At 34.9% G+C, this 24,014-nt stretch overlaps 1 long non-coding RNA gene across 2 annotated transcripts in view; it reads left to right on the top strand.

Moving 5' to 3' along the window:
- Positions 1–2,134: 2,134 nt before the first annotated feature.
- Positions 2,135–24,014, top strand: part of LOC141501465 (uncharacterized) — a 71,313-nt gene continuing 49,433 nt past the window's right edge. Inside the window, exons 1-2 of one of the 2 annotated variants that reach the window (XR_012472246.1) lie at positions 2,135–2,273; positions 9,672–9,706. This is a non-coding gene — a long non-coding RNA (uncharacterized LOC141501465). Of the gene's footprint in view, positions 2,274–3,900; positions 3,963–9,671; positions 9,707–24,014 lie in introns of those variants that run through there. The other variant, XR_012472247.1, reaches the window with a different exon arrangement.

The following is a 24,014-nucleotide window of genomic DNA, read 5'->3' as shown; positions in this document are numbered from 1 at the left end:
AAGTTTCCTAAAAATAAAAAGAAAAATTTTAAGGATATAATTGTCATTTCTAAATTGTATTAGAATTAGGAAATTTCCTGCAGAGTAGATAACAAAATTGTCACCCTTTCACATAGAGTGAGCACTTTAACTGTCATGACTTTAGCACCAGGCCCTCTGAGATTATTCCTTTTCCTCAGTGATACAAGATCACTATGACTGAACACATACTGGGATAAGACAAACCTGTAATATATTTCTTGAAAGCAAAAGTATAAAAAGCAGTTAGATATGTCTAACATTAAAGGAAAAACTGTCCCACACTATTTTAAAAAGAAAATAAAAACATAAAATACCCATATTGAGGGTGATCAGATATAAGCACACTGAATTTCAAAGTCAGAAAGGATCTTAGAGAGCAGTCTAGTCCCTTTTGCATGTCAGGAAACAATATTTGAATTGCAAAATAATGTTTCACTTTACGAAAGGTTCCCTTTACAAAAATGAACATTTCTATGGAGATTTAAATTATAATTTGATTATACAAAACATTTCAGGAAAAATTATATATAACCTGGAAGCATATCACATGACAATAATGATTTCAAGAATTATAGCCTAAATGTAGTTTCTATAAAGGATGTGCTTTTATTTTTTGCTAAATATTCAGTGTAAGCTTTTATAACTCAAAAATCATTAGTTTGATTTATTCTTGTCGATTTAGACTTAAGAAAGTGTTAATAATATAGATTAAACTTTAAATTGTGCATTCATGTAAACATGTATACACACACACGTGTGTGTATATTTTCCTCCAGAGAATCTGGTTATTACATAATTACTAGCATACCCCATATTGTTCTGAAAATAAATTGAGCTTTTCAGGTATATACTAGAGATTCAGGAAATGAACTTATTAATAATAAAGTTTGTCCTTCATTTTAAAAGAAGACCACAACATCAGGGAGATAATACCATGACAAGGAAACGAATTGGATTTGAGTGGGGGATCTGTGCTGAGTCTTCCTCCTCCAGAGTCATCTGAGTCCAATTGCCAGATATGAATCAGAATGACTGGAGATGGTCCTGGCTGTGAGGCAATCAGGGTTAAGTGACTTGCCCAAGGTCATACAGCTAGTTAAAGTCAAGTATCTGAGGTCAGATTTGAACTCCCATCTTTCTGAATCCAAGGCCAGTGCTCTATCTACTTGTACCCTCCTGGCTGTCCCAATGAACTTTTTACCAGTCTGGAGATTTATAAAGGCTGAGTGATGATGATAGTGATGATGATTATGATACAATAACTGTTATTTATATAATGCTCTAAGGTTTGTAAAATGCTTTATCTCATTTGAGCCTCACAATACCCCTGAATTTCCTGAGTTATTCAACTCTATGATTACTTATTAAGTGTATCAGTATCAGCCCTTAGGAAGATGAATATCAAAAAGACCCTATTCTTGACGGGAAACTGAGACATGTTGATATAATTCCCATTTCAAAAGCTTGTCCTGCAGCAGTTATAGGAACTCACTGCTTTTTAAGGAGCAGAGAAACTAGGAGTGATAATTATAGATCTTAGGACTGTCTTAAATTGTTATTTCATGAAGAAACATAAAGATACATAAAGAAACATTATAAAGATAATTTGGTTTTTTAGGGAGAATGAAATAAACCAAGATATAAGAGAACTCTAGCTAAAGCTAAAGCATCAAGGTGCTCTGAAAGATAAATAAGAGGTGGCAGTTTCCAGGAGGGTCATACAATCACTGCTGCCTTAACTATGTCCTCCTCTCAGATAGTAGTTAAAAAGCCCAAGCAAGATCCCTGTCCAAGAATCCCTGGAAGACAATCTTCCAGGTCACCAGCCCTATTTTTCGATTCTCTGCTATTGTCTAGGTTCCCCTAGACAAATGGATCTTGTAGAAATATGGACTAGGTACTTACTACCTTTCATATGTTGCAATTCTTTTTCAGCAGCAGGTTCTGACAAACAGCAAATTAAGGTTTCCACCACCATGACTTTAGTTTAGAATGTGAGCTCTTGGAAAGCAGAAACCATCTAGCTTTTCTAATTGCATCCATAGCTCTTATCACAATGTTCTGTGAAAAACCATAAATGGTTTTTCATTCATTCATGAATTAATGAGGAATGAGTCTGGAGTCTATTAAGAAGGAAGGCCTAAGTGAAATAAAAGTGATTTTCTCCATGACTTGGGATAAGCTGAAAAGGACAAAAAGAAAGAAGATGAAGAAATTTTCTTTCTTCATGATGCCATTTTAACCTTTATCAGGTAAGGATGAAGAAACTTCTTGTGAAGAGTCTTCATCTTTTATTCCAAGTGAACTAAATCATGTGGGACTGTGTTTTCAGAAGTGAAGTCAACATAGAAGACTGTGATCTTACAGATAAAATATTGTAAATAGGTATTAATGTCTATTATTGATGTCATTGTAAGAAAATGTCTAGTAAATTTAATATTTACTAATTGATTTAGATAATTTAATATAGATATGTGAAAAAGGAGGTTTTCCAGTTTATTAAAAATAATATTTGATGAATTGGAATAAGGATTCTGGTCTTCATTGATTAAAAATGATAGATGCTAAAATTTTAGTAGTGAGTGAGGAAATAGTAAGTTTGAATTTCCCTAGAATTTTGAATGATGCAATTAAATGTGGGAATGTGCCAACTAGCAGACTAATTAATGACCTACAAGAAATGGTGGTGATTTTTGTAAACCTGTTTTATGTAGATAAATAAACAAGTAAAACAAAGAGATTAAAAAAATTTTAATTGTAAAGTTTTAACAATTTCAATTTAGTATAATAAAATCTTAAAGACAGAAAGGGTCTTTCAGGAATCTTTTTTCTATTCAATCAAGTCAACAAGCATGCGTTTAAATACTTTCTGTTTTACAGGCACTCTACTAAATACTAGGGAGAAATTCAAACAAACAAATATACAATAAAAATAGTATTTAATCTCAAAGGGCTCAGCCTAATGAGGATGATGTAAACACCTATGAGGCATGTAAACAACTATGTGCAAACAAGAACTATACAGGAAAAGATATAGGAAGGCACTGCCATTGAGAAAGAAGGGGAAAGACATCTTATAGAAGGTAATATTTTAGTTGGGTTATAAAAGAAGTCAGAAAAGACAGGATTTGGGACTGAGGAGGGAAATAATTCCATGTAAGGGTCATAGTCATTGAAAAGCACAGAGTAGAGAGAAAGCCTTTTGTTCGAGGACTGGTAAGGAGGACAGGATCTCTGGATCACAAATTCAGCATGTCCTTAATTGAACTTACTTTCACCCAGTCCAAATCCCTTTTCTCCATTTCCCTATTTTTAGTGATAGCAGCCCTTATCTTCCTTGTCATTCAGGCACAAGACTTCAGTTATCTTTGACTGTTCCCTCCTTTACTCCCTACATGTAATCAGTTGACAGAACTCAGTTTTACCACCACTGTAGCTCTCCTATCAGTTCAAGCCTTACTGCTACTCTGGGTCTTTATTATCTCTTTCCTAGGTTATTTTATTAACCTTATAACTGTTCTTTTTACTTCCTTTTTTTTTCCTTCTCTAATCTGTCACACTTCCTAAAACACAAATCTTTCCATGTTATTTTCTTGCTCAAAAATCCTGTAATTCTCGAATTCCTAGAGGACAAAATACATTTTTTTTCTCTAGAATTGAAGACCTTTCAAAGTCTTGTTGAAATATAGGGATTAAAAAAGAATAAAATGAAAGGAGATTGGAAAGATAGATTAAAGCAAACCAGACAATTTGAGGTATTTCTCAGTTTCATTTGCCACTTTCATTGAGGCTACCTTTCCTATCTAGAACTCGCTTACTCCACATTCTGCCATTAGTATTTGATCTGTGTTTGAGCAATTAAGTGATGTAATGGATAGAGCACTGAATCTGAAATGAAGAACCGACTTTTATCCAACCTCAGAAACCAACTGTGACCTTGAGTAAGTCATTTAACCTTTCTGCCTCAGTTTCCTCAACTGTAAAATAGGGATATAATAATAGTACCTAATTCCCAGGATTATTGTAAAGATCACATCATAAACCATTTTAAAGTTTTAAGTACTTAACCTTTCTGCTTCAGTTTCCTCATACTTCCCAAGGTTGTTGTGAGGATCAAATTACATAATATTTTTAAAGTATTTCAAAATAAAGTATTAAAGTGACACTTAGTAGGTTGCCCTTAAGGCACCTCTCATATGCTACTCTTTCTTCTTCTTCTTCTTCTTCTTCTTCTTCTTCTTCTTCTTCTTCTTCTTCTTCTTCTTCTTCTTCTTCTTTTTAGGTTTTTGCAAGACAATAGGGTTAAGTGGCTTGCCCAAGGCCACACAGCTAGGTAATTATTAAGTGTCTGAGACCGGATTTGAACTCAGGGACTCCTGACTTCAAGTCAGTGCTCTCTCTATCCACTGTGCCACCTAGCTGTCACTTGCTACTCTTTCTATGAAGCCTTTTAATTAACTTTCCCCATAAAGTTAACAGCAATATTTTCCTATGCAAGGATGCCTATTATTACCACTATTATTCAATACTGTATTAGAAATGTTAGCTTTAGCAATAAAAGAAGAAAAAGACTTGAAGGAACTAGAATTGGTAATAAAGAAATGAAACTCTCACTCTTTGATGATGATATGATGGTATACCTAGAGAACCCTAGAAAAATCATCTAAAAAACTACAGAAAGGGGCGGCTAGGTGGCGTAGTGGATAAAGCACCGGCCTTGGAGTCAGGAGTCCCTGGGTTCAAATCCGGTCTCAGACACTTAATAATTATCTAGCTGTGTGGCCTTGGGCAAGCCACTTAACCCCATTTGCCTTGCAAAAAAAAAAAAAAAACTACAGAAAACAATGAACAACTTTAGCAAAGTTTCAGGATACAAAATAAACCTACCTAAACCCTCAACATTTCTATATGTCAATAACAAGTTACAGCAGTGATAGAGAAATTCCATTTAAAATAACTTCAGATAACATAAAATACTTGGGAGTCTCCCTGCCAAGGCAGACTCAGAAACTTTATGAAAACAACTATAATAGTACCACTTTTCACACAAATAAAATCTGATCTAGAAAACTGGAAAAATATCAATTGCCCATGGGGAAGCCAAGCTAATAAAATAAAAATGACAATTCTACCTAAATTAAACTACTTTTTTAGTGCTATACCCATCAAACTTTCAAAAAATTATTTTAGTGAACCAGAAAAGAACAGTAACTAAATTCATAGGGAGGAACAAAAAGTCAAGAATATTAAGGAAATTAATGAAAAAAAATGCAAAAAAGAAAGTGGCCTAGTCTTACCAGATCTAAAATTATAAAATATCATTTATCAAAACTGTCTGGTCACTGGCTAAGAAATAAGAGTGGTGGATCAGTGGAATAGATTAGGTGCAAAAGTGACAGCAGGAAATGACTATAGTAATCTACTGTTTGATAAATTCAGAGTTCAGCTTCTGGGTTAAGAACTCACTCTTTGATAAAAAAAAAAACTTCTGGGAAAACTGGAAGAAAGAATGGGAGAAACTAGGATTAGACCAACATCTCACACCTTATACCAAGATGAGATTAAAATGAGTGTAGGATTTAGACATAAAAAAGACAATATTATGAGAAAATTAGGAGAACAAGGAATAGTTTACCTGTCAAATCTATGGAAAGGGAGGCAATTTATGACCAAGTAAGAGATAGGAAACATTACAAAAAACAAATTGGATAATTTTGATTACATTAAATTAAAAAAAGCTTTTGCACTAACAAGCACTGTAATCACAAGCAAAAGGAATGTAGTAAATTGGGAAACAATTTTTACAACCAATGTTTCTGACAAAAGACTCATTTCTAAAATATATAGAGAGCTAAATAAAATTTGTAAAAAAAAAAATCAAATTATTCCCTAATTGACAAATGGTCAAAGGATATGCAAAGACAATTCTCAGATAAAAAATCAAAGCTATCTATAAACATATGAAAAATTGCTCTAAATCATTATTGATTAGAGGAATGCAAATTAAAGCACCCCTGAGGTACCACCTCACATCTCTGATTGGTCAAAATGACCAGAAAAGATAATGATCAATGTTGGAGGGGATGTGGGAAATCTGGAACACTAATGCACTGAATGCACTGTTGTTGGAGCTGTGAACTGATGCAACCTTTCTGGAGAGCAATTTGAAATTATGCGGGAAATAAAAAATGCACATATCCATTGATCCAGCAATACCACTACTGGGTCTATACCCTGAGGAGATCATTAAAAAGGGTAAAAATCTCACATATACAAAATTATTCCTAGTAGCTCTTTTTGTAATGACAAAGAATTGGAAATTGAGGGCAAGTCCATCAATTGGGAGGTGGCTGAACAAATTGTAGTATATGTACATTTTGGAACACTATTGTTCTATAAGAAATAAGGGGGGATGGGATTTCAGAAAAGCTTGGAAAGACTTTCATGAATTAATGCTGAGTACAATGAGAAGAACCAGAAGAATATTATACATATTTTTATTTTTTTTTGTAAGGCAATGGGGTTAAGTGACTTGCTCAACATCACAGGGCTAGGTAATTAGTAAGTGTCTGAGATCAAATTTGAACTCAGTTCCTCCTGACTCCAGGGCCGGTGATCTATCCACTGCTCCATCTAGCTGTCCCCACACATTATGCATATTAATGACAACATGGAATGATGATCAACCATGATAGACTTGCTTATTCCATCAATTCAATAATCAGGAGATCTGTAATGGAGTACTGTTTGTATGCAGAGAAGAAACTATAGAGTTTAAAGACCAAATTTATTATCTTCAATTATAAAAAGTTGTCTTATGTAATAAGTAATTTTGCTATCTCTAATGTTTTCTTTCTTCCTTATGGATCTGATCATTTTCTCACTAGAAGTTCAGTTTCTATCTATACTTATCATAGATGCAAATGGAAAGCCTGTATCTGATTGTCTTCTGCTGGAGGGAGGAGGATAGAAGCGGGGGAGGGAGGGAGAAAAATTATAAAACTCAAAACTTCGCAAAGAAAAAAAATGATGGGTAGAAACTACCATTGAATGTAACTGGAAAACATATAAAATATTTATATAATAAAAAAGAGCTTACAGCCTGGAAGAAATCTATAATTTAAAAATTATGCAAGTAACTATTGGTTTATATATCTGTTCATATGTTGTTTTAAAGGATAATGATATCTGATGATTTCTCTTTGTAGGAAGGATAAGTTCATCACCTCTTCTTGGTTTAAAGTCTATTGAGAATAAAACAGATTACATCTCAATTTTCTAGGGAAGAAATTGAACACATTACTGGATCATTCTATCCATGTCATTTCAGTTTTGAGAAACCAACTGTAATGCACTCTCTCTCTCTCTCTCACTCTTTCTCTCTCTTTCCCTTCTCCCCTTCCCCTCGTTCTTTTCCTCTTTCTTGCCATAAACACACACACATATATGTTACACACACACATATATATATGATATAACATAATGTATATCTGATATATGAATAAAACAGTACATGAATGAGAAAATGTATTTTATTTCACATTCATTTTGTTTTATTTATTTATTTATTTTTAGTTTTTAAAAACATTGCCTTTTAAAAAAGGCAATGGAGTTAAATGACTTGCCCAGGGACACACAGCTAGGTACTTATTAAGTGTCTGAGATTGCATTTGAACTCAGGTCCTCCTGACTCTATCCACTATGCACCTAGCTGCCCCTCATATCCATTTTAATAACAATTTATGCATTGTATTTTTTCATATATAATGTGTGTGTCTATGTGTGTGTATCTGTATATAACCCAGTAATCATTTATTTAATAAGTGTTTGTCCTCCCCCCTTCCAAATTGTAGTATTTTGTCTAAACTTCTCTTTTGTTCTTACCACATTTTTTTTCTTACCACATTTTTTTGTATCATACTAAGGTGAATATTTTCTCTCCCCCTTTGGATAGTAACTGCTTAAAGGCAGGTGCCTAGTGCCAGGTGTGGTTTCTTCTAGATAATGGATATTTATTGTTTTTCTAATCAAATTTAATTGAAAACTATCCAATTCATTGCCCTTTCTAATTACTTCATTAAAGTATTATTCATCAGACATTTTGGGAGAAACATCAGATATATGACGTTGTCCTCCATAAATAAACTGTCCTTAAAACTTAAACTTACCCTATACAGCACTAAATATTTACATTATAATTTTTATGGAAATCTTGCTAAAATAAATGATTCATTTCCTTATTTCCTTAAGCAAAGTGCATAATATATAAATAAATATAAAATATAAAGTTTAACCTCATGATTTGGGCTTATAAAAATATAAATTCCTTGACAGCAAGGATTGTTTTATTCTTGGTTTTTGTATATCTAGTGTCTAATATAATTTTTGGAATACAGTAAAAAACATTGGAAGGTATTTAATAAATGTTTGTTGGGTTAGTAGGGTTAGAAGAATAGTCAAATAAGGCTCTCCTAGAGCTAGGAGAGAGACCCGTGATTAAATTTTTCCTGGGATAGATATTAGCTATTTGACAGCAATTCAGGTACAACCTCTTTGTTTCACTTTTTTTCCTATCTAAAAAATAAAGACAATAATACTTAGTATTATTATGTAAAATTAGAAATATAATAAGATAAGATAATATAGCAAATATAACACCTCTTAGGGTTGAAGTCAGGTGGACATGTAGCCAAAATTTATTAAGGTCTTACTATGCACATGTCTTAAGTATTGGGAATTCAAATACAAACAAAAAAGAAAGTCCTGCCTTCAAGAAACATATTCTAATGGGGAAGACAAAACACAAAAGGGAGCTGAAAAGTATGGGGAGGTGGTATCCATGTAAGGGCAATGTGTGAAAATCCATCCTATCCTCTAACTGTAGGTGGCCCTCAGGATTAGGCCCTCTTTCATTCTCCCTCTATATTACTTCACTTGGTGATCTCATCAGTTCCTATGGATTTGATAGCTATCTCTGTGCTTGTGATTCCCTATTCAACTTTTCCTGCTTCAGTCTCTCTGCATATTTTCAGTATTGAATCTTCAATTACTTTTCAGACATCCAGAAATGGATGTCCAGTAGGCATCTTAAACTCAATATATACAAACCCAAAATCATTATCTTTCCCCTTAAACTCTGCCCCCCTCCCATATTCATTATTACTATATAAGGTAACACCATCCTCCCGGTTCCTCAGGTTCTCAACCTAGGAGTCATCCTGCACTCCTCACTATCTCTCAGTCTTCCCCCCAAACCCCATTTCCAAACTGTTGCAAAGTCTGTCAAATTTACCTTAGTAACAGCTTTTAAATGCACTCTCTTCTCTCCTGTGCCACTGCCACCACTCTGGTGCAGACCTTCATCATCTCATGCCTTAGTTATTTCATTAGTTGTTGGTAGATCTGTCTGTTTCAAGTCTTCCCACTCTAATCCATTCTCTAAAGTGATTTTCCTAAAATGTAGAACCGATAACATCACCCTCCCCCCCACGTTACTCAATAAACTTCAGTGGCTTCCTTTTGCCAACAGGATCAAATACAACATTCTCTTTCATATTCCAAACCCTTCTTAGCCTTAGCTCTTTTGTATATTTCCAGTCTTCCTATATCTTGCCTCCTGATGATGTTTATCTTTTTTTTTTCTCCTCTAGAAAACCATGACATCAGAAAGGTGATTCCAGGACAAGTAAGTGAATTGGATTTGAATGAGGAGGAACTGTGCAAAGTCACCAGATTCATTTTCTTCTTCAGAGCCATCTGGGTCCAGAGGCTAGAATAGATCAGGACAACTCAAGATGGTTCTAGATTCAGTGGGAGACCTTGGTCTTTTAACACTCATATATCCAATGACACTTGTCTCCTGACTGTTCCATGAACAAAACACTCTATCTCTTGACTTTGGACATTCTGTCTGCTCTTCCTTCTCTGTTCTGATGGCTTATCTCCCTGGCTTCCTTCAAATACCACCATAAATCCTACCTTCTATAGGAAGCCTTTGCCAATCCCTCTTAATTCCAATGTCTTTCTTCTGTTCATTATTTCCTGTTTATAAATTAATTTGGATATATTTGTTTACATGTTGTTGCCCCAATTAGACTGTAAACTCTCTGAAGATAGGGGTTTTTGCCTTTTTGTATCCCCAGCAACCAGAATGGTGACTGGTACATAATAGGCACTTAATAAATATTGATTGCTTGTTTGAAAGTTGATTGGCCTGTGACTCTAACCAAAATGAAAGGTTTAGGAAGAACTCACAAATGGGAAAAGGGAACTGGTAAAATAGATGTTCCAGGGTGACGAGGAACCAGGTGTAATGGGAAATTCCAGGATGAGATAGCAACTAAAGTTTGTGGGCAAAATCTGAAAAAAAAAGTCAAAGAATATAAACAATGAAACAATGTATGTAAAGGGCTTTTTGTTGATCATAAAGGTGTAAATGGCAGTTGGTTTTTTGCATGTTTGCTTTTTTAATGACATCTGGACCTGGTAGTCAGAAAAACAGGGTTTAAGATCTGAGACCTGGTTTAACAGAGTTGGCATATCAGGAACAAACACAATTAGAACTCTATATTCTGAAGCTCTTGGGCTGAGGAAGAAAGGGCTTAACTCAGGGATATATCCACATCTATTTCAACCATTTTTTTCTCCTAAAAGTTATCTTATTTTTATTGATTTCTTCTGATCTCTTTGGATTATAAATCTATTAGAGGTTATCACTGGGTCAAAAAAAGGTATTTTATTGCAGCTCTTTATACATGAGCAAAGAATTAGCAACAAAGAGGTGTCTATTCTTAAGAAAAACATTTATCAATTATAGTATATTAATATAATGGATTATTATTGCATAGTAAAAAATTATCAGTTAGATGGTTTCAGAGGAACCTGGGAAGAATTATATGACTTGATGCTAAGCAAAGCAATACTAATCACATTATAAAAGAAAAGCAACTTGAACTCTGATCAGTGGAATGACCAACCAAGATTCTAGAACACTGGTAAGGAATGCCATCCACTTCTTGATATATAAAGGTGAGGGGTTCAAGATGCAGAATGAGGCACATGATTTTAGACATGACCTCGGGGGATTTTGTTTTGCTTAACTGCATATTTGCTACAGAGGATTTGCTTTTGTTTTCCTTTCTTTTCAAGCAATAAAGAAATTCTCAGAGTCATTTGCAATTCTATCCATCTGCTCTATAATGTACATGGAAAATACTGAGTATATGTAAAAATTTTGGATTAAAAAAATGAAATATGGAGGAAGTAGCATAATTTAAATATTAAAACAAATATTTAAAAAACCCAGAGTAATGAAAACTTTTCAAGGAAGTGGATGAGGCATGGGAATGTGGATAAAGAAATATAAACTGTGAGATCTATACAAGGCCTTCATTGATTGAGTCAAGGGACCAGTATACAAAGTCATGATACTATAATTACCATTAACTATATTGAAGCAGTTTCAGAAAAAGCTGATGAAGACAATGATGACCTAACTTTGAGACTGAAAGTATTTCTGAGGAGTTTGGGTGACAAATTGAATATACAAAGCAGATATTACTATTCCATCCCCTATTGGAATAACACATTTATTCCATGTGCTAGAGAGAGTTTACAACCTAAATGCAGAGTTGAGAAATACAGATATGAAAAAAGGCTAGCTTTTGGGTACAGAGTGAGCAAAATTCTTCTAGTCATGAGTCCTGGGTAATGGTCTCTCCTCTACCACTGACCTCTAAAATGAAGAGTATTTAGATAAAGCTATCTTGAAAATTCTTTGTGTGTCTGAAATTCTATGATGTCATTTAACTGTCTACTGAAAACATTTACTGGAGAACATAGTATCTTTTTTCCTCCTGACATCTTTTAGGCTTTATCAGTTAGAAACAGAAAAATAGGGCTTATACTCAGCTTACCAAGAGAAGACTGTGCTTAGGTGGCTATGCTATTCTTTATTAAGAAAAACAAATGGTTTCCATGATACTGATCTTCTGAATCCAGAAGATGTTTTTCCTATCTATTTGATCTCTGCCTAGGGGTATTAGCATGTGGAATTCACTGTAATTATAAGAGAAATAGAGTCTCTATCTTGATGGTCAAGCTTATTAGCCAGATAGTTATAATTTAATATTGTTAAAGTAATCCTTGCCTTTTCAATTGGTGGGGGAGGGAGAGAGAAAATTTAGACCTGAAAATAAAAAATAATAATTGAACGCAATCTCCTGTGCTGGGGGTTTGGTCTGATAGCAGTGACACTAAATTGAGATTAGATAGACAAACAGAGAGACCAATAGATAGATACATAGATATTGATAAGAAGCCAAAAGAATCAAAGGAATGTCTTTCTAAAAAGGCCAAATCTGATAAAGTAAGTGTGTGAGTTTATAATTGAGGTCCATCTCTCATTTTGAAAGCCATAGTCATTTTAATCTTAACAAGAAAATTGCATGTCCTTTAAACAGACCTTCTGAAAATCCTTTGTAGAAGATCAGAGCTCTGCTTCAAATACATTTAAAATAAAACAGAGACCTTTCTATATAGCCTTTTTCAAATTTCCTGAGAGTAAAGGGATGGACTGATGACATTTTTGCTCTTCATCCATGCTCTTGTGCAGTTTCATTTGCTGCAATGTTTTCTACTATACTGTGCCCATTTTTTATCCCCTGTCATGTTTACACCTAAGTCTTTTTCAATCTGATCCTTATCTTATTGGTTTAGAAGAGCTCCTATACTAATAGCCTAATAATTCTCCTCTCCTTCTCTCTGTTTGACTAATTAATAAATCTTAAAAATCTGTCTTGACCACAAATCTTCAAATTGATCTCTCACTAACTCAGCCCATTAGCTTTACTGTTTTGTTGGTTGTTGATCTAGTGTTTATTATCCTGAGTTATGAAATTTTATTCCTGTCCTCTCTAGTAACCCAGTCTTCTTGGGGTGATTTGTTTAAGGAATAATACCTCAGACTTTAAGATCATGTGATTGATTATTGCTGGTCTTACAGAATTCTGGACTAATGGATCTTTGCTGTCCCTGCCTTGAATTTCTCTAAGTCATGAAAACATGGGGGAGTGTATCATGGCAGTCAGAGGGGAGCCAAGTAACATATAGAGAAGTGAGAATGTCTGTGAAATCCAGACAGTCTACCAGCTCCAAGTCAGAAAACTGAATCACTTTCATTTAAATTATCTTAGGAAAACTCTGAAGATCACCTGGCAGGAAAAGGATACCAGGTACTGAGGTCCTTTCTGGAGCTTAAACTGCCAAGCATTCAAACATTACTACAGAGAGGCCAACTCTGATGAACTGGCAAGATTCAAATGGCAAACATATGCTTGTTAAAAAGACTATTTCATGAAAAACTCACACAGGGCAAGCGTTCACAGGGGTAATCAGAACAAGCGATATAAGGACACTATCAAGGTTATTAAATATGGGAAACACTGGCACAGAATCATCAAGCATGGCATGCTGCCATCAAAGAGGGTGCTGTGCTCTATGAGCATGGCAGAATTGAAGCAGCTAAAAGGAAATGTGAGATGCGTAAATTTAAGAGTACCCACCCCAAGTGTTTACATGGACTATTTCTGCCCAATCTGTGGTACAACATTCTGAACTTGTATTGGTCTGATCAGCTACACTTGGACACATTCTAACATAGTGGTGTCATTTTGTTCCTCTTTAATAATGAAGGACAAGAATCTACCAACTAGAGAAGTTAGTTAACATCAGGATCATGATGCCATAAAATACATGTGTCAAAGGACTTTTAAAACCTAAGAGCACATTAAACATGTTAACTACAAAATATACTTCTTGATTTTCTGGTTAAAACTCCTGATCTTCCTGAATGTAGAAAATGATCATCAGTTTCATAGAGATGAAAATAAAGTAATGGGCACTGTAGAGATCAGCATTGCTAGGCCTGCTGATTTTCATTTATTCTCCTTATTTTTGGTGTGCACTATTCTAAAAATTGGGACCGATTTTAATCCACTCTCATGTTGCATGCACTATATGTGATATAGTAAAGTTGAGGGGAAGACAGGGAAAATATACCTTTTCAATAATACTGAAATCTAAGGAAATTTACATTTATTTTTATATATTTCCCCAATTACATGATGAAATAATTTTTAACATTAAAAAAAGTTTTGAGTTCTTTTAATCGTAATTTTCTTAGGTTTTCTAAATGAATTTTTATTCCCTACGATCTTACTAAAAACCCATGGGTGGATGGCATTCCTACAAATTCCAACCCTGATACAAAATTCTGGGGAGATTTTATTCAGAAAGGACAAAGAATAATAAAAACTGAGTTAAATAACCAATGATATTTCACATGGACAATTCACAGAATCTCATTTCTTATAATATTTGCTTCAAATTTTCACTGACAAGAATTCCACTTAGCCTATAGAGTAAATGTTTATAAATAACAATAGAATTGCTCTCTCCTCATCCAAGATGTCTCTTATCTTGAGGTTTGTTGATCCAGGAAAAGGATTTTAGTTGGTGCTTTCATTGAGTTTTTCAAGGCAGTATTGATACAGGCCTTACATAGCAGACTGACATTTTTTTTTACAACTGAAATTTAACTATCAGTTAAAGGACAAGAGACTAATTTTTTGATCAGAAATATTAATTCCAAATTAAAGAATATCAGATTAGACAGTTCCAAAGTCTATCACTCTTCGCTGCCTGAGATGTTAAGCTATCTGATATAGTGTTTATTCACATTGCTATAAATCTTTACTGAACATCTACTCTGTAAAAAAAGAATTGTACTACTTTGGCAGTAATTTTACAAGGGACATTAAAGAAATTATAAATGCCCTTTTTTATACCACAGTTATTTCCTTAAATACCTCTCTCCCAAATTGAAATCTTCCTTTTCCTGATCATGACTTTCGGGTAGCCCAATAATTTTTAAATTATCTCTTCTGTATCTGCTTTCCAGGTTAGTTGTTTTTCCATTGAGATATTTCACATTTTCTCCTAGTTTTTCATTCTTTTGTTTTGGTTTTATTGTTTCTTGATTTCTCACAAAGCCATCAACTTTCCTTAGTCCCATTCTACATTTGAAGGAATTATTTTCTTCAAAGAGCTTTTGTATCTCCTTTTCCATCTGGCCAATTCCTTTCTTCTCCTCATTGGCCTTTTGGATTGCTTTTTCGCTCTGACCTAAACTGGTTTTTATGATATTATTTTCTTTAGTATTTTTTTGGTATCTCTTTCACCAATCTGCTGACTTGGTTTTCATGGTTTTCCCATGTCACTGTCATTTCTCTTCCCAATTTTTCCTCTGCCTCTCTTACTTGACTTTCAAAATCTTTTTTTGAACTCTTCCAGAGCTAAGATCAATTCATATTTTTCTTGGAGACTGGATACAGACCTTTGACTTTGTTATAATCTGAGTGTGTATTTTGATCCTCCATGGGATCTGAGTTGTCTATGGTCGATATTCTGTTGTTTGTGCATTTCCTTAGTCTATGACTGGATTTTTATACTTTGTTAAGGTGGGGCCCTGCTTTCAGGGAGGAAAATACATTGTCCCAAGCTTTTGAAGGTTTTTGCAGTTGTTTTCAGGGATATTTCCCCCACCCCCACCCCCACCCCCAAACCCAATTCCTTTAAGATCTTATGAGAGGCTCTGATTGCTCTCCTGGCCTGTGCTCTAGTCTATAGAGGACCACAAGCACCTCCCTCTGCCCTGGAGCTGTGAAGCTGGCAGTAAATCTCCTTTTCCTGAAAATGAGATCCAGACTGGAATATAGATCTGAGAGGGGCAAAGCAACAGAGTCCTGCCTCAGAGATAGCAAAGAGACCTTTACAGTCTCCCCCAACCCCCTTATGAGTAATCTGGAAGTAGCTGCTGGGTGGCTACCCAGACCTGCTCCTGTTCCCCGGGGCTAGGTATGTGCTGAGGCCTGTGCTGATTAGGCTCCGAGCTCACTCTGGTGGGGCAGAGTTTTCCTGTTCAACTTGCAAATTGTCCTTGGCAATTCCTGGACTGAGAGATCTGGAAAATGCCATGGACCCAGATGCTCCCAGGGACCCAGGTGCCCTGCAGGCTGTTCCTGGAAGACTGAAGTCAGTTTGGAGTTGGTATGGCCCAGGCTACATTATGGCTCTTTCTAATCTTGGTGTCACAGACCTTTCCCACAGATCTTCCAGGCTGTCTTTGGACTGCAAAATTGTTTCATTCCGTCTCTCTGTGGGTTCCACCACTCGAGAATTTGGTAGGAGTCATTTTTATTTCTTTATTTCTTTTTTTAGTTTTAGTTTTTGCAAGGCAAATGGGGTTAAGTGGCTTGCCCAAGGCCACACAGCTACGTAATTATTAAGTGTCTGAGGCTGGATTTGAACTCAGGTACTCCTGACTCCATTGCCAGTGCTCTATCCACTGTGCCAACTAGCTGCCCCAGTAGGAGTCATTATGTAAAGGTATTTGGAATGTTCTGGAGGAGAGGTCCCTGGATTTCCTGCCTTCACTCTGCCATCTTGGCTCCACCCCTCGAACTCTTCCTTATAATAAATTTTTTTTTAGGTTTTTGCAAGGCAAATAGGGTTAAGTGGCTTGTCCACACAGCTAGGTCATTATTAAGTGTCTGAGACAGGATTTGAACCCAGGTACTCCTGACTCCAAGGCCGGTGCTTTATCCACTACGCCACCTAGTCTCCCCCACACAACTGTCTGACAGCCCTTGAAACATTTTATATGATAGTCCCCTGCCTTTTTTGCTAAGAAAAGGGAAATGTGAGTCATTGATCTATCCTCTAAGACCAGAAATTAGTCAGTCTTGCTGCCTTCTAATGTTGTATTTGTTTATTTTATTGTAGTTATTATTCATTGTATTATAAACCATTTTTCTGGGAAACTGTCCTGGATCTGGGCATTCAAGCCTATATCTGGAAGTCTTTGAGATGCTAAATCATGGGTGGGGGGAGGGAGGTAGGGGAAGAGGTAAAAGGTAAATATAGATCTCAAATTCAACAGCATGGATTTTGGTTAGACATTGAAATAAAATCATTACAATGAAGGTTGACAGAAACTGAAACATTTTTCCATCACTATTTCATCTGTGTAGGTATTTTATAAGGAGAAAGGTCTCTATATACAACATTTCTGTGTTTTTTCTCTTACCTCAATAGAGATGCCACACCCCAGTGGAGTGGAAATCAGTCAGAAGACAGCTGAAAAGGGTTACAAACGTACGAGGGGCTCAAGGAGGTGTTCAAGTGGTTTAAACAGATAAAGTCCTGAGACAGTTTCTTCTTGTCATTTAGCCAGAGATAGCTTATAAAAAACAAACACAATCAGTAGCTTCCTACTCTGAAGTTCTGGGAGTGAGGAAGAAGTAAGGGCTATATACCCCATCTAATAGATGTGACAGAGACAGAGAGAAAGAAGAGAGACTGGAGACAGACATGAATTAAGGCAAAGAAAGAAAATCACCAAAGAAATTTTTAAATTTTCTTATGGTCAGGACATGAACACTGTAGCTCATGGCCTGCTAGGGGAAGGGTCCCAAAGAGACAAGATGAGGAGGGAAGATTTCAGAGCATCTCTATTTAAGCCTACTTGCATAACTCTAGACAGTCACTTAACCTCTTTGTTTCTCAATTACCTCTTCAGTAAAATGGGAATAACAGCACTTTCATCAGAGTGGTTGTGAGGATCAAAAATATTTATATATGTAAAAAACTTTGTAAACCTTAAAATACTCATCAATGCTAGTAACTACTAGTATTATTTTTATTATTTCTTCAGGTCTAAGGTCAGATATCATTGTCTTCTTTGCTAGAATCTGAAAGTGCTTATCAGCAACCCTCTTAAGCTCTATACAAGATCTGAGATTCTGTGAACTAACTTCTCATTTTTTCCCTTGAAGAGCAAACCATCTCTAAATCAAATAGCCATGGCAATTAACTGAAAGCCAGTGTCTCAGTCCAGCCATATGTTTCATGGGGGCCATTACTGTGGGACCTTATTGTTCTGTTGGATCCAGGTTGGGGAGAAAGAAATTATCATGTCTCTCATTTCAAGGGGTATTAATTATAAACATATTATTACCATGGAGAGTTAAATAGGCACATTAATGAAAATAATCTTGATAAACATTTGAAAAGCATTGCAAATGATTGATAAACAGGAGGTAGATTAGGATGGATTACAGTAGAGAAATTGTGAGATACTTTCAATGACCCCAAGTTTGTTCACCAAACTAAAAACCCATTTATGAATAGCTCACTCTCCTTGTGATGCCATGTGATTAAGAAATCATAAAACCCAATGAATTCAGGAATATCCTAAGTATACAAATGGCAAGGGAAAAACATGTCTGACAAGCAGACATATTGTGGGGGGTGGTGGAAGGTGGGGAGGAGGGGAAACAGGAACTATAATGATCTTGCAAAATATTTATTGGCTAACAACCATCTGATGGTCTAATAAGAGAAAATCCCTATTGAAGAAGAAATATACTAAAATTTTGAAAGGGTAAAAATAGATATCTGAGCAACTGTTTTAATAACTACTTGCTGTCCTTGGATAAAAGATATGTGTAATATGTTTTTGGTTATTTCAAGTCTGAAATTGTGTCTGAATAGAATTCTTTCAAAATTGTAAAAGTGTTTGTCACTTCCACTGGTATCTTACCTTTGAACAAAAAAGCCTCATTCTGGTAACAAACCATGCTGGAGAAATATTCCCCTAGAATCTGAATTTCTTTTCCTTTCTTCCTTAAATGGTTTCCCCCTTTCTTTAATCCTCCCTCTTTGGTGAAAGGTATTATTTATCTATCTTAAGTCATCACAGAATGCTGCTGATTGACTTAATAAATCTGTACCCAGGAAACTGAAGTTATCAACATTTTCTTTAGTATAGTAACATACTTCTTGGCTTTCAGTTTGGCTTCCTATCTTTGACCTACAGTCATAAGATCCCCCACTTACAGGTATGCTTCTCCCAAAAGGCTCTAGCCTTCTTGGTAGTGAACTCTGACACAGGTAGCACCTGTTACTAACAACACCTTGTATGTGAGAAGTTACCAAGTTCACAAGCTAGGTATCATATGAGGCTCTTTACTCTCTCATTTCCCATATCCAAATTATTTGTCAAGACCTTTCAGTTCTGCCTTTGTTAATATTTTTCATATATTGCCTCCTATCTCCTCTGACACACAACCACTACCTTAGTGAATCTTCCAAAAGTCAGTTTTGAAAGCAAATGACACAGAGAGCACAGAAATTATCCAAGCATTGCTAATTGTGAAAAATAAGATATCAGAGAATTCACAGAAGTAATACCCTAATTTCCAGCTCTGATAAAATAAATAACCAGAGTTATAGCAGCTATGCGATTATTACTAATTCTGAGAATACAAAGTTCTCACACAGATTTTCACAAACATAGTTAATCTCCGAAAAATAAAAATAAAAGCAAAGAGCTAAAAGTGGCCATAAGCAAAATACTTTTTTTATATCACTGGAGGAGGGAATCTATACACATATGTAGGTGCCTCCTCTGAGAGAGAACCTGCTTTAGTGAGACCAAACCCTGATACATCTGGCAGTGGCTACACTGTGAACTGTAGCTCTGACAATGAGGGGCAACAGCAACAATGAGACAAATTTGATTCACAGCTGGGCTTTTTTACCAGGTGTGGGCATTGCAAGTTGTCAGAGCTCAGGGACAACATGGAGCTGGTGTGAAACAATTTTGGGATTTTTCTGTGATTGAGATCATCCAGAGTGTGAGTATGAAGAATTATTGTTATGCCAAACTTTCTAGTTAAGTCTTACCTCTGAAAAATAGGGTGTTTCCTAGCAGTAAAAAGAAAGGAGTAACAAGAGAAGGGTGGTCTTGGCTTGGGGATCCTGACACAAATCAGCAAATTCTGGGGCTGCCTATTACCTACTGTATCAAATAATAAATGGTTTGACTTTTCAAATCCTTCATAACCTGGTCACACTGATTCAATGACACTGGCTTTCTTGTTATTCCTTGCACAAGGTCTTGTATCTCCTTACTCTGGACAATTTTGCTGCTTTTCCATATGTCTGGGTTGTTCTCCTTTTACATTTCTGTCTCCTTCCTACCCAGGGTTCCTTCAGGTGTCAACTAAAATCTCAACTTTGGTGACAAGCTTTTCTTGATTTTTCTTGAGGCCAGTGGCCTCTCTGAGATTATCTTCAATTTTTCATGAATCCATCTTGTTTGTATAGTTGTTTGCATGTGGTTTCTTCCATTAGACTGTGAAATCCCTGAAAGTAGGCCCTTATTAAATGGTAAGATTCTATTGGCTGAGATAGCACATATATGAATCAGTATTATTATATACAAAGTAATGGTGCTGATAATCAGTTTGGGGGATGCTAAAGTGTTGTTTCCTTCTTCAGTTCACTTTACAGATGAAGAAACTGAGGCAAACAAGATTAAGTGACTTGCTCAAAGACACACAGCTAACAAAGTGTTTGAAGCTGAATTTGAACTCAGATCTTCCTGACTCCGGGTCCAATGCTGTATCTAATAGTTAACAAAAGCATTAGATTGAAAGGCACTAGCTTAACTGTTGTTCTTAAGTCCATTTCCTTTTCACTTTTTTGTGTTGCCCCTCAAATAATTTCATTCTCTTTTATTAATGGTTAATCCAGATTTTATAATTATTGATGAGGCATTTATTTTTCCAATTGAAAATTTGATAACAGGACATGAGCTGAGTTTTGGTGGATTCCAGGGATTCTATAAGACAGAAATAAAAAGGGAGAGAATCATAGATATGGGGAATCACTTGTGCAAAGGTACAGAGAAAGGAGAGGAAATAAATACATATGTGTGTTCAAAAATACACATATATGTACAAAGATGTGATTTATTTCTATATCTAATATATATATATACTGTGTTTATAGTTATCTATATATAATGATATATGATGGAATTTTAATGTGTGTATTTGTGAACATATATGCCCATATGTAGATGCATATAGACATGTAAAATTCCATCTGTCTTTGTGCCTTTATACACATATAAATATATGTGTATTTATTTCTGTAAAGCTATCTTTCTATGTATCTGTATCTATGTATGTATTTATGTATGTATCTATGTATGTATGTATGTATCTATCTGTCTATCTATCTATCTATCTATCTATCTATCTATCTATCTATCTATCTACTAGTTTATGTAGTTTGTCCTGGAAGTAAAAAGGGATCACCTCCCCCTACTTGGAGCTTCTAATTTTCTGTGATTCCCTGGTTTAGTCTTCATTTCAGAAGGAAGACAGAATTCATTTCTATAAAATTCCTGGCCAAGCAGAGAATAGAACACATAAATATGTGGGGAATTTTAATGACCAAAATGGATGTTCATCTCTAAATAGAAAAGAAAGGCAGAATATGGAATTAATTTGAACTCAAATCTTCCTGCCTCTGTGAAGCAGGGCAATTGTATGTTCTCTAGGCCTCGGTTTGTCACATGTATGAATTTATTGGATTCGATACAAACATTTTGACCTCCAACCTGATGATCCTATGAATATTAATATCATAGTAAAAAGCCTATACTCATTTATTCATGATTTGGACTTTACAGCAGCAAAACTAAGCATGATAGACTTTTCTGGTAGTAAGATATTCAATTTTATTTTAGCATTCTATTCTTGCTTATGTCAATTTTTTATAATAATTAGTGGATTTCATTATTTCCTAATATTTTGTGAAATTAGCTTTAGAATACTCCATCAGCCACTACTCTCAAGCTTTTGACTCTCCATGTTCTTATAATTCTTTTCTCCTTATCTCTTTGTTGCCCACTTTCTGTACAGCATGATTTTTAAAAATTGAGCAATTTGTGTTCTTTCCTCTTTTTCCCCAAATTACAATAGGTGTTTTGGAAACAGCAGTTTCATTTTGTATACAAAGAAGGGATAAGATCAGGTCATGGTCTTTAGTTCAAAGGGAAAAAGGAAAACAAAATGCCCTTCTGCTGTCAGGTAATCCTCAAGCATACACAGAGCCAAAGGCTTTGGTTGATTGATCAGCCAGCACACCCCAGAAGAACAGAAAAAGATCTGTAAAAAGATCTTTTATGACTTGCCTTTAGAGATCCCATTAGGAGTGGGGATTGTAGTTAAAATCTCAGAAAAGTTTAAATTCACAGAAAAGATCAACTATACTTTCTCTTAGTCTTTTCTTTCCTCCTTTCAACAACATCTCTTCTCGTCCAATCTGGTTACAACTAGGCTCAAATCTCTCAACATACCCAACAGTCTATTTGGAAAACATAATGGACAAATTAAAAGGCAGTTATCACAATTTCCACTTCAGAAAAGAGGAATTATGATGCCTATAATAAAGGTTTAGGGTTTAAATTTTTTCCATATTTTGAAGTCAGGTACAAGATTTTCTTAGGCAGCCTTTCATGCTTAATCCTCACCTAATTTAATGTTTTGAACTGGTAATCCTTTCTCCTAGATATTGTAGCTCTGAGACTTTTCTTTAGGAAAAATAAGTTGTTGCTTTTGTTTGTTTTGTTTATTTGTAATAAGAAAATGTTTCTGAAGAGGGGTGTTGCAAAACTAGATATTTAATTTAGTTAATTACAAATTCTCTTCCTTCTCTGATATAGCCAAGAAGTAAATTCCCATTTCATAACCATTTGTAACAACCTCCATTGTAGAGTTTAAGAAAAAAAAATAAAACAAAATTTTTAAAGCTGCTCGAAGCACTCTGAAGTCTGTGTATACCCTCTCTACCTCTCCACCCCCCCAACTGCACCTAAAGTTTTGCCTCCTACCAAATGTCTCAGAATGAAACACATGCTTATATCTTAGGACTTTGAGGGTAGAAGAAAATTCTAAGAATCATCTAGAATTAGGTCATCCTAGTTTAACAAGATACCATTACTAATTAATTATTTCTTTGTTCTTTGTTAAATAAAAAGGCACACATATATTAAGTTCTAAAATTACATAGAATTTTAACCTGGTTCTTTCCTTCACAATCTCAAAATAAAGGTAAATTTTAGATAGATAGATAGATAGATAGATAGATAGATAGATAGATAGATGTTTATACATCACCCTGGGCAAGTTCTTTAGTATCTCAGTTCAGTGCAACTGGAAAATATCAAAAACTATACACTGCAGAAAAAAGCACATTTTTGCATTTTTATAGGAAATTGTCCATGAAGATTTTCATCTTTTAATAAACTCTCATATGAAGAATAATATATCTGCCTATAGAGATATATACATTTTAAGCTAACAACATAAATGTTTATAAATATTTACATTTGTATATATATATATATGTGTGTGTGTGTGTGTGTGTGTGTGTGTGTGTGTGTGTATAACCACAATCTTTTTATAACACTGTCATGCAAGAGCATGCCATAGGACCACCTTATAATTAAACTTGCTTTTAAAAAAATTTTTGTGAAGTGATTAGGGTTTCCCTATCTGTAAAATTAAAATGCTAATAGCACCTATCCAACAGGATATTGGTAAGAATCAAATTAGATAATCGATGTAAAGTGCTCTCTGAGTTTTTAATTGAAACATAAATATGAATCATTTAAAAATTGCATACTATCAGATTATCAAAGTTAACACAAAAGTAAAATGATAGTTGCTCACCTTAAAGAGTGCAAAGAAAGTATGAAAATATATATGAGTCAGAAAGAACTGAAAAACTGGATATTCATCAGTTGGTGAAATGATTGAATAAGTTTATGACATGTATATAATGGAATATTATTGTTTTATAAGCAATAAAAAAGAAACTTTCAGAGAAATCTAAGACCTATATGGACTAATGCAGAATGAAGGTAAAAGAGTAAGGAGAACAATTTATAGAACATCATAGTAAAAACAGCTTTGAAAGACTTAAGAACTCTGGTCCCCACCTTGAGCAAATATGATTCTATCCTATTCCTCTCATAATACTTGTTGACTGACTATATGCAGAATGAAACCCATACA

The sequence above is a fragment of the Macrotis lagotis genome, chromosome X (assembly GCF_037893015.1).
Source record: "Macrotis lagotis isolate mMagLag1 chromosome X, bilby.v1.9.chrom.fasta, whole genome shotgun sequence".
Taxonomy (NCBI): Eukaryota; Metazoa; Chordata; class Mammalia; order Peramelemorphia; family Peramelidae; genus Macrotis; species Macrotis lagotis.
This window is presented reverse-complemented; position numbering and strand designations above follow the sequence as displayed.